This window comes from Lithobates pipiens, unplaced genomic scaffold, assembly GCF_037356315.1.
Source record: "Lithobates pipiens isolate NorthernLeopardFrog02 unplaced genomic scaffold, aLitPip1_a1.2 Scaffold_28, whole genome shotgun sequence".
In the NCBI taxonomy this organism is placed as follows: Eukaryota; Metazoa; Chordata; class Amphibia; order Anura; family Ranidae; genus Lithobates; species Lithobates pipiens.
The window spans coordinates 16,294,513-16,310,147 of NW_027507789.1; the positions used below are offsets into that span (position 1 = coordinate 16,294,513).

Genomic DNA, 15,635 nt, shown 5'->3' on the forward strand with positions numbered 1-15,635 from the left:
CCCACTGTTGGTGTCAGTGGAAGGAATAATGCCTCTTTGTTGGTGTCAGTGGAAGGAATAATGCCTCTTTTGTTGGTGTCAGTGGGAGGTATAGTGCCCCATTCTGGCCCACACGCTGTAAGTTTGGAGATCACTTCTTTAGAGCAAGCAGGCAGTGGGGGGTTTGGAGAATGGGCACTTACAGGGTTCAAGTCCTGCGGGAACTCACGGGAACGGAGTTCCTGTACTTTTTCCACAACAGGAACTCAGTTCCCGTTAGCAGCCGTGTCCTGCAAGACTTTGTAGTATGTGAGCTGTGTGGCAGGTGCTACACCAGCAGCCGCCGACACAGCTCGCAATAGTAAGTGCCGCACACCTGACCATTCAGGCATTGCCAGTAGGGGGCCCCATGACAGCTTCCGCTTCGATCTACCTGTCAATCACAGCTAGCTGACAGGTAGATCAGGTCCCTGCTGCTAAGAGATTGTATTTAGTCAGACCTCTCGTGATGCGCTCCACCCCACCGGCCCCTCCTGATTTTCTGTCTCCTCACCCCCCCCCCCCCCCACCAGTCTCCTGCATACTTGCTCTGTGTGTCCCGCTGAATCCCCCCCTCCTCTGTCTTCAGTGCCATATGATGAGAGAACCCAGAGGAGGAGCAGCTATTCTGCTCACAGGACATGCAGGGAGAGAGGTGAGCTGAAGGAGGAACATCAGTTTGGGGTGGTAAGCTGAGCACAATACCTGGCAAAGTTTGATGCCAGGAGGGAAGTTTATGTGGAAATATGTGAAGGGTTGGAATAGCAGCGAGTGTGTGTTGGAGCCCCTGCAGAGTTTGCAGCCCCCCCAAGCTAACATACATCTCCTAAGCAGGAACACATCACCATCTCCCCTAGCATTCTGTCCAGATAATGTGCACTTCATTTAAGACCTTTCCGTTTAACCCTGTGTTATCCAAACTCTGTTCAATGAAAAGTGTAAACTCACCACATAAACACTCTATATACAAAATAACATTCCCCAATAAAGATCAGAACATGATGTTCACGTTTGCATGGAAGCACAATTGAATGAATGCCGATTATTCAGAGAATTACCATATTTATGTTTATTGAGAATTATTTTTTTTAATGTACTAACAGTTAAGCTCCATACACACAATACGAAAAATTGGATGAAAAATAACACTTTTGAAGCGTTTGTGCATATGAGCGTATCATTTTTTTATTTTATTTTTGGTGGGGGGAGTGGATTTTGGGTGGGAGTTCCCACACCTTTTTCCCCAGGACTTGACCCCTGGGCACTTACCTCTCAGACAAAACCCTCAAATATCCTGTCTGCAGACAGGAGACATTTTTATATAATATTGTGTTTGAAAATGGGTGAATCTTGGGTAAACATTGTGTAAATCTTGAGTGAAAATATTCATAAATAGACCCCATAGACAGAGTATTAATACGTTTATTTGCCCAGAAGTAATATAATCCAGTTATAGATGGAGCTTCCCGAGTAAGGCCTCATTCACGTGGGGCTTCATATAACATCATATAATCCATGTTTACCACAACAGGGATGCACAGATGTTCCGTGCATCCCTGTGCAGACAGTTCCATTGATGTCAATTGCATGGACACAGCTGATACTCCTAATCTGACATCCACGCAAATACGTGGCCCTGAATGCGCACTTTCTGCGTTTGGGGCTGTGCAACTGCACCAATATCAAATTGGGATCAAGGGCTGTGTCTGTGCAAATGACATCAACGGAACATCAGTGCATTCCCATGCGGGTACTCTTGCACTGGGGTATGGTGTAGTACAACCCATGTGAACGAAGCCTTAAGTTTCCATTCAAATATCTCTAGGGGACACCATTAGCAAAATGCATGAGTTCTCAGCTTCACCCACCTGCCAGGGAGAGCAAAGATGAGATGAAATCACATTCTTCAGTTTGATTTTAAGAAAAATAAGAATTTTAAGATCATAAAGAAGCAGTAGAAGAACCGAGACTCCACCATGCTGGAGGGGGAGCTCAGCATGGAGATCTTTTTGTAGGTATTCTTCACACATAAGAAACTGTTGGGGGATTCAGCCTTCCAGCATCCACCCAAAATGGAAATATCACTTTGGGTGGACAAGCCTTCTGACCTTGCCCAGACTAGGCAGAGTAAAAGACATGGAGCCATACAGTGTCCACTTTGATGAGTCCACATGATGTCTGCTGTTACGCGTTTCGTACTTTGTCTTGTAGAAAGTTTCACCTAAAGCCAAAGACATTCTAGAAAACATTTCAGATGTGGTTCTCCCAACAGTGGCCACTTCCACGCAAAGATCATTTTATGACTTTTTCAGCTTTTGTTTGTTCTGCTTCCGGCAGCAGAAGGTCCTCAGCACCACTCGAAAGATTTTTATGGTTATACAGAAAGACACAAATACTGTGACAAGCAGAAAGCCAATGACATCAAGTAAATAATACTGGTACCAGGCCAGGTCATTGGCTGCAGGCTGCAGGTGACGTGCTCCTTTATGGCGTATGACATACTCTGTCCAGAACACAGCCAGGTCTAGCGGGGGCACAGGGGTGTCTCGGTGTAACTCAGAAAGGTGCTTCATGGCCCGGCTGTAGGACGGGTCATCAATAACTGTGCGCACTGCATCGAATATATCTTTGGCAGTTATATCTTGTATATTCTCTAGAAGAACTGCAGCCCCTCTCATCTTTAGACGCAGCAGGTTTTCATACTGATCGCCGAACAGTGGAAATCCGACTATGGGGACACCATGGTACAAGGCCTCATAGACACCATTCTCGCCTCCATGTGCCAGGAAGACCTTGGAGTTGGGGTGACTGAGGAGGTCATTCTGTGGAAGCCAGTCAACAGTCATAGTGTTATTTCCCAAGGTGTCTGGAGGTTCTCCGGAGTAACGCCAAATGACTCTTTCCTTCAGTTGGGCCAGGCCTGCTGCAAACTTCTGAGCGATGTGAAGAGGAAGCTTTTTAACAATGGTACCCAAGGAAAAGACTACCACTCCTTGCTCTGAGCTGTCCATGAATCGTTGAATATCTTCAGGAAGAGGTTTAGCTGGTCTGCACTGAAAGCCTCCAATATATATGGCATTGGGCATTGTTGGTCTTGGGAACTCGAACACAAAGTCCACTTTCATCAAATAGATATCAGCCCTCTTGTACATCTCAAAAACTCCAATGTTGGTGTTGAGATAGCGCTGAGCCAGTTTGTCATAAGCTGGGTATATAAGGAGGTGGCTGGCAGCCAGGTAAAGGTAATAAAGGGCCACATTTTTAACTCTTTCATGGAAGGCCATTCTGTCTGTGACTCGAGAGTTTATCACTGGCACATAGGAAAGCGGAGATGGGGCAATGGCAAAGTGTATATCTTCAGTGGGCATCCACCTCCCGAAAAATACTATGGGAAGCTTCAAGTGATGCGCTAACATGACTCCAGCCACATTGTAAGGATCAGCCAGAATCAAGTCAAAGCCAGCATTGGCCAAACGCTCCATGACCTCTTTGTTCTCAAATATTGCCCCAAGGGCAACTGTGGACATCTGAGTAGCAGTCTGAAGGGTTCCAATGAATTCCCAGGCCACAGTAAAAGAGGAAGAATGTTTGGTGAAAGCTTGTTGAAAAATCCAGTTCAAGGCATACTCCTCTAAATCCTTCCGACTAATTTTTTGTGTTTCAGACATGGGAATGTTCTCCACCTTGAAGTGCTCTGATGTCTCATCAATATACAAGCTGTTAGAGGGTCGGGTGACCGTCAGCTCATGTCCTCTCTGGACCAGCTCCATCATAAGGATCTTGATATTAATCCAGTGACTTCCTTCGACGGGTATAACCAGAATCTTCTCAGCCTGTGCTGTGGTGAAGAACAGAGCACATGACAATAAGCAAACACCAAATGAGGTTGCTGTGGCTGCCATGTTAGTGGAACTCTATGCCTTCCAGACACAGCAGTCCCGAGGAGATCCTGTATGTCCTACTACACAACGTGCACGCTGAATGAGGATTTATGGGAAGCCGGCTTCAATGTATAGTGCAAAGTCACCCTGATAGAGCAGTCAGGCTCCTCCCTCCACTTCTATATGAACAGTTTTCCGTATCTCCTTTATTATCCACAGAACAGGAATAGAATAGGCTTTACCAGTGGCCATGTTTCAGAATATCTGCAGATTCTTATCTTGGAATTGTTTACTCTTAGCACATTTTTATGCTTCTTTCAAGTGACTCCGGGTAAAGTCTGTACTTTACCCTTAGGTATATGAGACATTATGCCATTCATGAATAGCTCGAAGTTTGTTCTCCATTTGAACTACTGCAATGCATTTGCTCACCTCGGACTTGTGAAGGTGAAAAAAACACCTCCTTCACGAATTAAACGCAGAAGTACAAACAACTTTTTGGAAAGTTGCAAGTTTAAACGTTTTCTTTTAAAGAGTAATATCCAATCATCGGACACGAAATGCATAGCTCCCTACTGTCCCTGGTTTTGAGGGACTGTCCCCGATTTGGAACAAAGTTCCTCTTTCTCTCTTTCCTCCTTTATTGTCCCTCATTTTGGTCTGATCTATAGAGTTGTAAAAATAAATAAAGCAAGCACTTTTCATTTTTATTTTTTATTCTCCTTCAGCGGGCGTGGCGGGGGGGGGGGGGGTGTCCTATGCATACATACTTTTTCTAATAGGTGTCCCTCATGCCCATCTCAAAAAGTTGGGAGGTATGCCAACTTTTTGAGATGGGAATGAGGGACCCAACCTCCCCCGACACCAGGGACCTGCCTCGCAGAAGACAACCCCTCTTTGGACCAGGATGGAGGGAGGGGGTTGGTCTGGAGCCTGTCGCCACACCTGTCACCCGCATATTCATTTTTTTCATCTTTATTTCTATCTCTATCTCTTTGGTTGACCACAAGTTCAATGTATTATTATTATTATTATTATTATGAGAAAAGTATTATTATTACTATTTTTATTAAACATTTTAAATCTTTATTTGTATCTGTTTGGCTGATCACATGAGCTCTATTTAATATTATTAATATTGCATTGAACTCATGTAATCAGCCAAACAGATACAAATAAAGACTTAAAAAATGATACATATATTTTACACAATAATATATTTTCCTAATAATGACAATAATATTAATAATAATAAATTAAGTTCATGTGGTCAAACAGATACAAATAAAGATAAAAAAATATATATATATATTTTCATAATAATAATAATAGATTGAGCTCATGTGGTCAGCTTTCCATAATAATATATTTTCCTAATAAAGACAATAATATTAATAATAATAAATTAAGTTCATGTGGTCAAACAGATACAAATAAAGATAAAAAAATATATTTTTTTTCATAATAATAATAATAGATTGAGCTCATGTGGTCAGCTTTCCATAATAATATATTTTCCTAATAATGACAATAATATTAATAATAATAAATAAAGCTCATGTGGTCAGTCAAACAGATACAAATAAAGATAAAAAATAATATTTTTTTTTCATAATAATAATAATAATAGATTGAGCTCATGTGGTCAGCCAAACGGATACAATTAAAGATTTAAAAAATATATATATATAAATAAATATATATATATATATATATATATATATATATATATATATATTTCATAATATATTTTGCTAATAATAATAATAAATTGAGCTCATGTGGTCAGCTAAACAGGTACAAATAAAGATTTAAAAAAATATATATAATAAAACATTTTTCATTATAATAATAATATTTTTTTCTATAATAATCATAATATTTATTATTATTATTATTATTATTATTATTAATAATAATAATAAAAAATTGAGCTCATGTGGTCAGCCAAACAGATGCAAATAAAGATTCTAATATATATTTACATTGGCTTAGTGATGTGACCACAGGGAGGGAAGGAATTAGTCGTGATGGGAGAAGTGGAGCAGGCGCCCTTTGGTGGTAGGAGGGTGGCAGTGCAGATTGTACTGGCTCATCATCTTGGCATCGTGACCACTATGCACTAGACCCCCACAAGAATTTAGATCACCCATAGCAGGGCCCCCACCACCGACCCGACAAGAGGTGGAGCCCAGGCGGCAATGCAAGTGGCCACCAATAAAGATCATACCTCGCTCGCCAGTTGCACGGCAGGGCCCCCAACAGGCCATGGCTTGGGGGATGGGGACCTCTGCTTTAGTTGATCTCATATGTCTGAGAATTCGATATCAATCAGGTTGGGAAACCTTTAAAAGTATATATGCTTAATAGGACTATTATTGTCTGATTAAACTTAATCAGTAAATTTCATAGAAGTTTTAACCACTTCAGCCCCCCGGAAGATTGTGCCCCTTAATGATCAGGCCATTTTTTTTGCAGTACAGCACTGTGTCGCTTTAACTGCCAATTGCGTGGTCATGCGACACTGTACCCAAACAAAATCAACGTCCTTTTTTTCCCCATAGAGCTTTTTTTTTTGGAGGTATTTGAGCACCTTTGTGGTTTTTATTTTTTGTGTTATAAACAAAAAAAGAGTGACAATTGTGAAAAAAAAACAATATTTTATACTTTTTGGTATAATAAATATCCCCCAAAAAAATTAAAAAAAAGAAATTTCTTCATCAGTTTAGACGGATATATATTCTTATACATATTTTTGGCAAAAAATAAAAAAAAATTGCAATAAGCGTATATTGATTGATTTGTGCAAAAGTTTGTCTACAAAATAGGGAATAGATTTATGGCATCTTTATTATTTTATTTTTATTTTTTACTAGTAATGGCGGCCAGTCAAGTTCCTCCACCCCAAACTCGCTCATCCATGTCTTTATGGACCTTGCTTTGTGCACTGGTGCGCAGTCATGTTGGAACAGGAAGGGGCCGTCCCCAAACTGTTCCCACAAAAGTTGGGAGCATGAAATGGTCTAAAATGTCTTGGTATGCTGACGCCTTAAGAGTTCCCTTCACTGGAACTAAGGGGTCAAGCCCAACCCCTGAAAAACAACCCCCACACCATAATCCCCCCTCCACCAAATGATTTGGACCAGTGCACAAAGCAAAGGTCCAAAAAGACATGGGTGAGTGAGTTTCGGGTGGAGGAACTTGACTGGCCTGCACAAAGTCCTGACTGCAACCTGATAGAACACCTTTGGGATGAATAAGAGTGGAGACTGCGAGCCAGGCCTTCTCGTCCAAATCAGGGCCTAACCCTACAAATGCGCTTGTGGAAGGACGGTCAAACATTCCCATAGACACGTTCCTAAACCTTGTGGACAGCCTTCCCAGAAGAGTCCAACATCAGTGCCTGACCTCACAAATGAGCTTCTGGAAGAAGTGGAATACTGTGTAGTATGATAATTTAGGGGGCTCATGCAGAGATGTAGGACAGAGAAAATGAGTTTATGAAGTTGGCCCCAATGGGACTTGGCAGGGGCCATGTTCACAGTTCTGTATCCCTGGAAGTAAGAGGCTTTCTCCAGCCAGGGAATGCCCCGGACAGCTCCTTGAACCCCAGTGAGGGTAGTTGCACAGGGGACAGGGCAAAGTGTTCCTGCTCTGGGGAAGTTAGTGACAGCCACCAGGATTTGTGAGATCATGTATGCTACAATGTTACTGGAAGTAAAGCTCTGAAAACAAAAACGTTTTGAGCTCCTCCTTTATGGTTACCCCAATTCTGAACTAGTAGCGGAAGCGTGGTGACGTTATGTAGCAAGGTATTGTGCCGGTTAGGTGTGTTGTCCCTTTGTTCCAAACAGGGGGATACTATATCAATTTAGTGTTTGGCTGGGCTATAGTTAGCTCAGAGGCATTGTATAGTTTTCCACCTGGTTTTTCCCTTGGCTTGAGATTTCTCACTGTCACCACTAGATGTCACTGTTATCACTGGTCATAATGTGAGATTTAACTAAGTTATGAATATTTATATTTTCTTCAGCCAATCCAGCAGGAGGTTATGCCACTGGTGCATGCTGGGGGAGAATATTACTCACTTCATTTTCCATTCCAAGTTGGGCACACAGGGCTATATTGGACCCCAGGCTAGGCACCAATCTCGAGGCGCCTATAGCACCCCAGCAGCTTCCCTATATATACCTCTCCGTAAAAGGCAGTTCCGCACACACTACCCCCACCAGGACCTCCTTGAAGATATCCAAACACCCCATACTGTATTTACGTCTTTGCTTTTCCATTGCCAATCACCCCCACCCCTGTTCAAATCTTTCATCATATTCCTTTATCTAGCCATCTCACACCGGGCCCTACCATACCCCAGTGTGGGCTTTGGCACTGTGGCATTTACAGCGCCCTGCCGATGGCATAGCTTCCCTGCTCGGCAGGATTTTATACTCCGGCACCAGGACACACCTACAGGTACTTTTCCTTTTTATCACTTATGAATGCATGTGGGACATGTGTCACTTGTGGCCACAGGCACCTCTGGCCTCCGCTTTAGCCCAATACAACTTTGCATATCTTCCTTTGCTATAGGGATTGGCGTCCCACCTTCTGGATTAGCAACACACTGATCGGTGTTCTGGCGCCCCCCTGTGGTTCTGCTGGGCCTGGCACACACGGCCTGCCCAATCCCGATCAGGAGCTGGTACAGGAACAGTGGCTATCTGTTCCCTGTAGCTTTTTCTTAAGGTGTTTTTAAGTGGATGCAGTAATGTATGATGTCCCTAAGCAATACTATATGGTCAGTACTTACCTGAATATGTTTTAATTATAATGGTATTATATACATATATTCATGTTAATATTTTTTTTTCTTTGCCGTTTCACCTCTGGCTCATGATTGTCTTTTCAGTTATAGACATGCTTTTGTTGTGCTGATCTCAATCAGATACACCTGAAGAAGAGTATAACTCAAAACGCGTCGGGTACTCCCCGTTTGTGTGTTTGATATGCGACGGAGTCAATGATTGTGAACCTCATATATTGTATTGCATGTTTATTGTGTTACGCATCCTGTATTCCCCTGTGTATACACTGTTTTGCATTGTAGATTTGTTATTTCTACACCTTTTGCTAATAAAACGTATACCCATGATCACCTCAGAGTAGCTTTTTCCCTTTAAAGTCCCATAAGAAGAACAAATTTCCATTCGCTGCGGTTCTGGCTCTCGTGCACATGATTGCATGACCGCGCATCGGCTTCCGGGGACACGCTGCTATAGCACTTTGAAGAGCCGACGTACCATGACAGAGATTCGCACAGCCGTGCCAACCTGCCGCAGAATAACTGCAACGGCTGGTCGGCAAGTAGTTCATTGAACAAGCTGAAGTTAGAAGCCACCTACCATGCAGAACAGCACCAGATTTTGCCAGTTTTTGGAAATCAACCCCCAGTGTATTTTGCCTCCGAATTGGAAAGTACATAGTGTCAGCTATAAAGCGTTTGTTTTGAATACTACACTATGGTGGTCCTTGCACCTGTTGTTTCTCTTTCCCCTTGGTGTCAGCCCTGCCTACTTCATTTTTGGTGGATTACAAAGTACACAGACTCCCTACCCCCACTCATCTCCTCTCCCTCCTTACCTTTATATCCCCTTCTTGTGCTCAGGCAGAGAGAACAGGAAGTTATTAGCTCTGCCCTAATATTGGATTAAAGAGGAACTGCAATCTTCTCACATAATTTGTAATACAAACATCTTTGCCATTCTGAAGCTTCCCTCTTTGGCTTTTACAGTGATGTGAAAAAGTATTTGCCCCCTTCCTGATTTTTTTGATTTTTTTTTGCATATTTCTCACAATTTAAATGATTCAGAACATCAAACCAATTTTAATATTACACAAAGATAACCCAATAAATCCAAGATGCAGTTTTTAAATTATTATTTCATTTATTAAGGGAAAAAAGTTGTTCAAACCTGCCTGGTCCTATGTGAAAAAAATAAGTGCCCCCCTCCCATGCTGAATCACGAATGAACTGTGATTAACCAAAATTTTTTGGAAAGCTGAGTTAAAGCGGGATTGCACTGTGGAAAAAAATATTAAAAGCCAGCAGCTACAAATACTGCAGCTGCTGACTTTTAATAAATGGACACTCACCTGTCCCGGGGTCCAGCGATGCCGGCAGCCGAGGCCGATTGATCGCTCGGCTCTCGGCTGCTGCCGCCACCATTCTAGGTGAGGGAATCAGGAAGTGAAGCGCTGCGGCTTCACTTCCCGGTTCCCTACTGCGCATGCGCGAGTCGCGCAGCGCAATAGGAATTGTCCGCGCTGTCTCTGGGACCCGTGTGTATGCCAGCAGACAGCGCGCAGGGACAGGAAGAGGCATAGACTTCCGTGGGAGTATATGCCCGGAAGTGGGTGTAAATACCTGTCTTTGACAGGTATCTGCTCCCCCCTGAAAGGTGCCAATTGTGACACCGGAGGGGGGGAGGGTTCCGATCAGCGGAAGTTCCACTTTAGGGTGGAACCCCGCTTTAAATTTCACTTGCCACATCCAGGCCTGATTACTCCCAGACCTGTTGAATCAAGAAATCACATAAATAGAAGCTGTCTGACAAAGTGAAGCACGCTAACAGATCACAGAAAGCCACACATCATGCTACAATCTAAAAAAAAATTCAAGAACAGATTAGAAACGAAAGTAATGTACATGTATCGGTCTAGGAAGGGTTTCAAAGCCTTTGGAACTCCAGTGAACCACAGGGAGAGCCATTATCCACAAATGGAGATCATTTGGAACAGTGGTGAAGCTTCCCAGGAGTGGCCGGCCTACAAAAATTACTCCAAGTGCAGGACGACGACTCATCCAGGAGGTCATAAAAGAACCCAAGAACATCATCTAAAGAACTGCAGGCCTCAGGTAAGACCAGTGTTCATGATTCAACAATAAGAAAGAGACTGGGCATCCATGGGAGAGTTCCAAGGTCAAAGCCACTGCTGACCAAAAAGAACACAAAGGCTCATCTTTACCAAAAAACATCTTAATTATCCTCAAGCCTTTTAGGCAAATATTCTGTGCACCGATGAGGCAAAAATTTTACTTTTTGGAAGGTGCGCGTCCCATTACATACTGGCATAAAACGAATACAGCATTTCATAACGAGAACATCGTGCCAACAGCCACACATGGTGGTAGCGTGATGGTCTGGGGCTGCTTTGCAGCTTCAGGACCTGGACGACTTACCATAATTGATGGAACCATGAATTCTGAGATCTACCAGGAAATCCTAAAGGAGAATGTCCGGCCATCAGTTCCTGACCTCAAGATCAAGTGCACTTGGGTTATGTAGCAGGACAATGATCTGAAACAGCAAGTGCACCTCCAAATGGTTCAAACAAAGCAAGATTTAGGTTTTGGAGTGGCTTAGTCAAAGCCCGGACTTAAATCCAATTGAGATGCTGTATCATAACCTTACACAGGCCGCTTATGCTGGAAAACCTTCCAATGTGGCTGAATTAAAATAATTTTGCAAAGAAGAGTGGGCCAAAATTGCTCCACAGCAATGTGAAAGACTCATTGCCAGTTATAGCAAATGCTCGATTGCAGTTGTTGGCGCCAAGGGTGGCATCACCAGTTATTAGGTTGGGGGGGGGGGGGGGCAATTACTGTTTCATATAAAGCCAGGCAGGTTTGGACAGCTTTTTTGCCTTAAAGTGGTGTTGCCACCAAAAAATAAAAAGCTGCTTAAAAGTCGTTAAAAATAAATAAATAAATAAATAATTGGCAAAAAAATATATTTTTACTCGCCTCTAAATACCTGTTGCTAGGGGGTCCCTCGTAGTCTGCCTTCTTCCTTGCCTGGGCTGGTGACATCACTTCCCCTCGCGCTGTACATTCACCTGGGACCCGTCACGTGTCCCAGGTGACTGTACGGCATATCACGGTGCCCTGCGCCGCTCACAGCCGGGCACCCACAGTACGCATGACGGAGCCGCGAGCGGAGCGGGGAACGAGGGGGGGGCTTTGTTCCCCCGCATAGCTGGACCCTGGGACAGGTAAGTGTCCGTTTATTAAAAGTCAGCAGCTGCAGTATTTGTGGCTGCTGACTTTTTTTTTTTTGGGGGGTACCCCACTTTAATAAATGAAACCAACATTTAAAAACTGCATTTTGTATCTGCTTGGGTTATCTTTGTGTAATGATAAAATTTGTTTGATGAGTCATTTAAGTGCAACAAATATGCAATCACTGTATTTTATATATACTGTAATTCTGTACTTGCCAAATATGCTGCAGAAATCTCCCTCCACGAAGTCTGGCTGCATCCATTTTAACTGTGGGCAGCTGAAGCTGCTGCCTGTTCACTTCCTGGATTTACACAGAGGCACACCTCCAGCTCTGCAGCTCACATTGACCCTCTTATGACTCATCCCCCCTCCTTTCCTGGCAAACTCTCACAAGAGAGAGAGAGCTGTGCATGATGTCATAAGCCTAGGCCAGTGACGGGAACCTTGGCACCCCAGATGTTTTGGAACTACATTTCCCATGATGCTCCACTACACTGCAGAGTGCATGAGCATCATGGGAAATGTAGTCCCAAAACATCTGGGGTGCCAAGGTTCACCATCACTGGCCTAGGTTTTTTACCAGACAAGAAACAGGAAGTGGACTGTTACTGGCAGAAAAAAAGTTTTATTATCCAAAGTTAAAACAACAAGGGCAGAAGATTTAAAAGTTGAAAAAAATGATCAAAGGTCCGCTTTAAGGAAGTTATTAGCTCTCAGGATTTCAGGGAGGATCAACAGGGACTTTTTGAACAGATTAAATAACAGTATATTTAGCAAACCAGAAGGGAAAAAAAATAAATAAGATAAGCTCATTGTTAGGATTTTTATAAGCATTAAGCTGGTTCCAAACACATACTTGCAGATAATTTTCCCCTAAAACCCCATACACACTATACAACTATTGTCAGATTTCCTTCAGATTTACAAAAACCATGTACTTCAGGGACCTGCCTGATTGCATACAAATTGAAACTACTAAGGTTTGACCTCGTATTATATGGTTTTGGCAAGTCTGTATGAAAAAAAAAAAAAAAAAAAATCTACAGAAAATTGGATAGTGTGTATCCAGCTTAAGGCCAATGGCATTCTAGAAAACATTTCAGATGTGGTTCTCCCACCAGTGGCCACTTCCATATAAAGATCATTTTATGACTTCTTCTGCTTTTGTTTGTTCTGCTTCCGGCAGCAGAAGGTCCTCAGCACCACTCGAAAGATTTTTATGGTTATACAGAAAGACACAAATACTGTGACAAGCAGAAAGCCAATGACATCAAGCAGGCAGTACTGGTACCAGGCCAGGTCATTGGCTGCAGGCTGCAGGTGGCGTGCTCCTTTATGGCGCATGACATACTCTGTCCAGAACACAGCCAGGTCTAGCGGGGGCACAGGGGTGTCTCGGTGTAACTCAGAAAGGTGCTTCATGGCCCGGCTGTAAGACGGGTCATCAATAACTGTGCGCACTGCATCGAATATATCTTCGGCAGTTATATCTTGCAAGTTCTCCAGAATAATGGCAGCCCCTCTCACCTTCAGACGCAGCAGATTTTCATACTGGTCACCAAACAGTGGAAATCCGACTATGGGGACACCATGGTACAAGGCCTCATAGATACCATTCTCACCGCCATGTGCCAGGAACACCTTGGTGTTGGGATGACCAAGGAGGTCATTCTGTGGAAGCCAATCAAGAGTCATGGTATTATTTCCCAAGGTGTCCAGAGGTTCTCCAGAGTAACGCCAAATTACTTGTTCCTTGAGTTGGGCCAGGCCCGCCGCAAACTTTTTAGCGATTTGAAGAGGCAGCCTGCTAACAAGAGAACCCAATGAAAAGACAATCACTCCTTGCTCTGAGCTATCCATGAATCGTTGAATATCTTCAGAGAGAGGTTTGGGTGGCCTTGCCTGAAATCCTCCAATATATATGGCGTTGGGCATTGTTGGCCTTGGGAATTCGAACACAAAGTCCACTTTCATCAAATGGATATCAGCCCTCTTGTACATCTCTAAAACTCCAATGTCTGTGTTGAAATAACGGTGAGCCAATTTGTCATATATTGGGTATGCAAGAAGGTGGGTGGCAGCCAGGTATAGGTAATAAAGGGCCACATTTTTAACTCTTTCATGGAAGGCCATTCTGTCCGAAACTCGAGAATTTAGCACTGGCACATAGGAAAGCGGAGATGGGGCAATCGCAAAGTGTATATCTTCAGTGGGCATCCACCTCCCGAAAAATACTATGGGAAGCTTCAAATGATGCGCCAACATGACTCCAGCCACATTGTAAGGATCAGCAAGAATCAAGTCAAAACTAGCATTGGTCAAACGCTCCATGACATCTGTGTTCTCAAATATTGAACCCAGGTAACCCGAGATCATCTGAGACCCAAAATTAAGGGCTACAATAAAATCAAAGGCCATGGAGAAAGAAGAGGAATGTTTGGTGAAAGCTTGTTGAAAAACCCAGTCCAAGGCATACTCCTCATATTCCTTCCGACTAAACTTTAGTGTTTCAGGCACGGGAATGTCCTCTATCTTGAAGTGTTCTGATGTCTCATCTATATACATGCTGTTGGAGGGTCGGGAAACCGTCAGCTCATGTCCCCTCTGGACCAGCTCCATCATAAGGACCTTGATATTAATCCAATGACTTCCATCTACAGGTATAACCAGAATCTTCCCAGCCTGTGCTGCAGTGAAGAACAGAGCACATGACAATATGCAGTATGCTGTTGTTGTGGCTGCCATGTTAGTGGATGTCAGCAGTCCTCAGAGATCCTGTACTTCCTATTACACAACATACAGGCTGAAATAAGGATTATAGGGAAGTCAGCATTGATATATAGTGCAAAGTCACCCTGATAAGTCAGTCTGGCTCCACCCTCTACTTCTTCACATGCACAAATATGGTCCTTATTTTATTAGATGTCGGGGGTTGCAGAATAGGTACAAGTTCTTATCTTGAAATACTTTATTCTCAGCGCTTTGTTATAATTCTCTTTGTAGTCAGTTGCCCATAGATGGAAATAGTCTAACAGACTGTACTTTAACCTTATGTACGGGAGTTAACATTTATGAAGGGGTCACATTTCCTATCTTTGGACTTGTTAAAGGTGAAACTAACACCCCCTTTACTAGTCAAAATGCAGTAGTAGTATAGACATACTTTTTTTTTTCTTTTTTTTTACGTATACTACTGCAACCTTAGAAGTTTGTGGAATTTCTTGGAACACTTTTTTTTTTAAAGAATAAAATCCAATCATTTCATGCTGACAACAAATGGTCATGGTAAAAGTGGTCATAGATATGAAACGATCTTTAGTTGATCTCATATGTCTTTCCATGGCCAATCACAGTGCGCTAGATATCGGACAGTTTGGAAAAACTTTAAAGGGAAGTAGTGTTTGCAAGAACATTCATGTATATTTAAAAACTGTAAATTTCATGTTAATGTCATAAGATCAGTAGCCTATAAACCATGGTGCACTATGTTTTCATGGGTGTCACATAAAGGGTTCATCCTGTCACCTCTGGTGGGATTGTCCAACGGTCAAGCACTTCTTGTCCAGTCTATCAACTGCTACATATATATAGTGCAGTACATTTATTGGTGGCTTCTTCCACAAGGACCTGTATGAAGCTTGCTGAACAAAAAAAATGGAAGCCTGTACCAAACCCCA

At 42.8% G+C, this 15,635-nt stretch overlaps 2 pseudogenes; both read right to left on the bottom strand.

Moving 5' to 3' along the window:
• Positions 1 to 1,422: 1,422 nt before the first annotated feature.
• On the bottom strand, positions 1,423 to 4,011 carry LOC143935130 (UDP-glucuronosyltransferase 2A2 pseudogene; annotated as a pseudogene).
• Positions 4,012 to 12,563: 8,552 nt separating this feature from the next.
• LOC143935131 (UDP-glucuronosyltransferase 2A2 pseudogene) lies at positions 12,564 to 14,776 on the bottom strand (annotated as a pseudogene).
• Between the last annotated feature and the right edge of the window lie 859 nt (positions 14,777 to 15,635).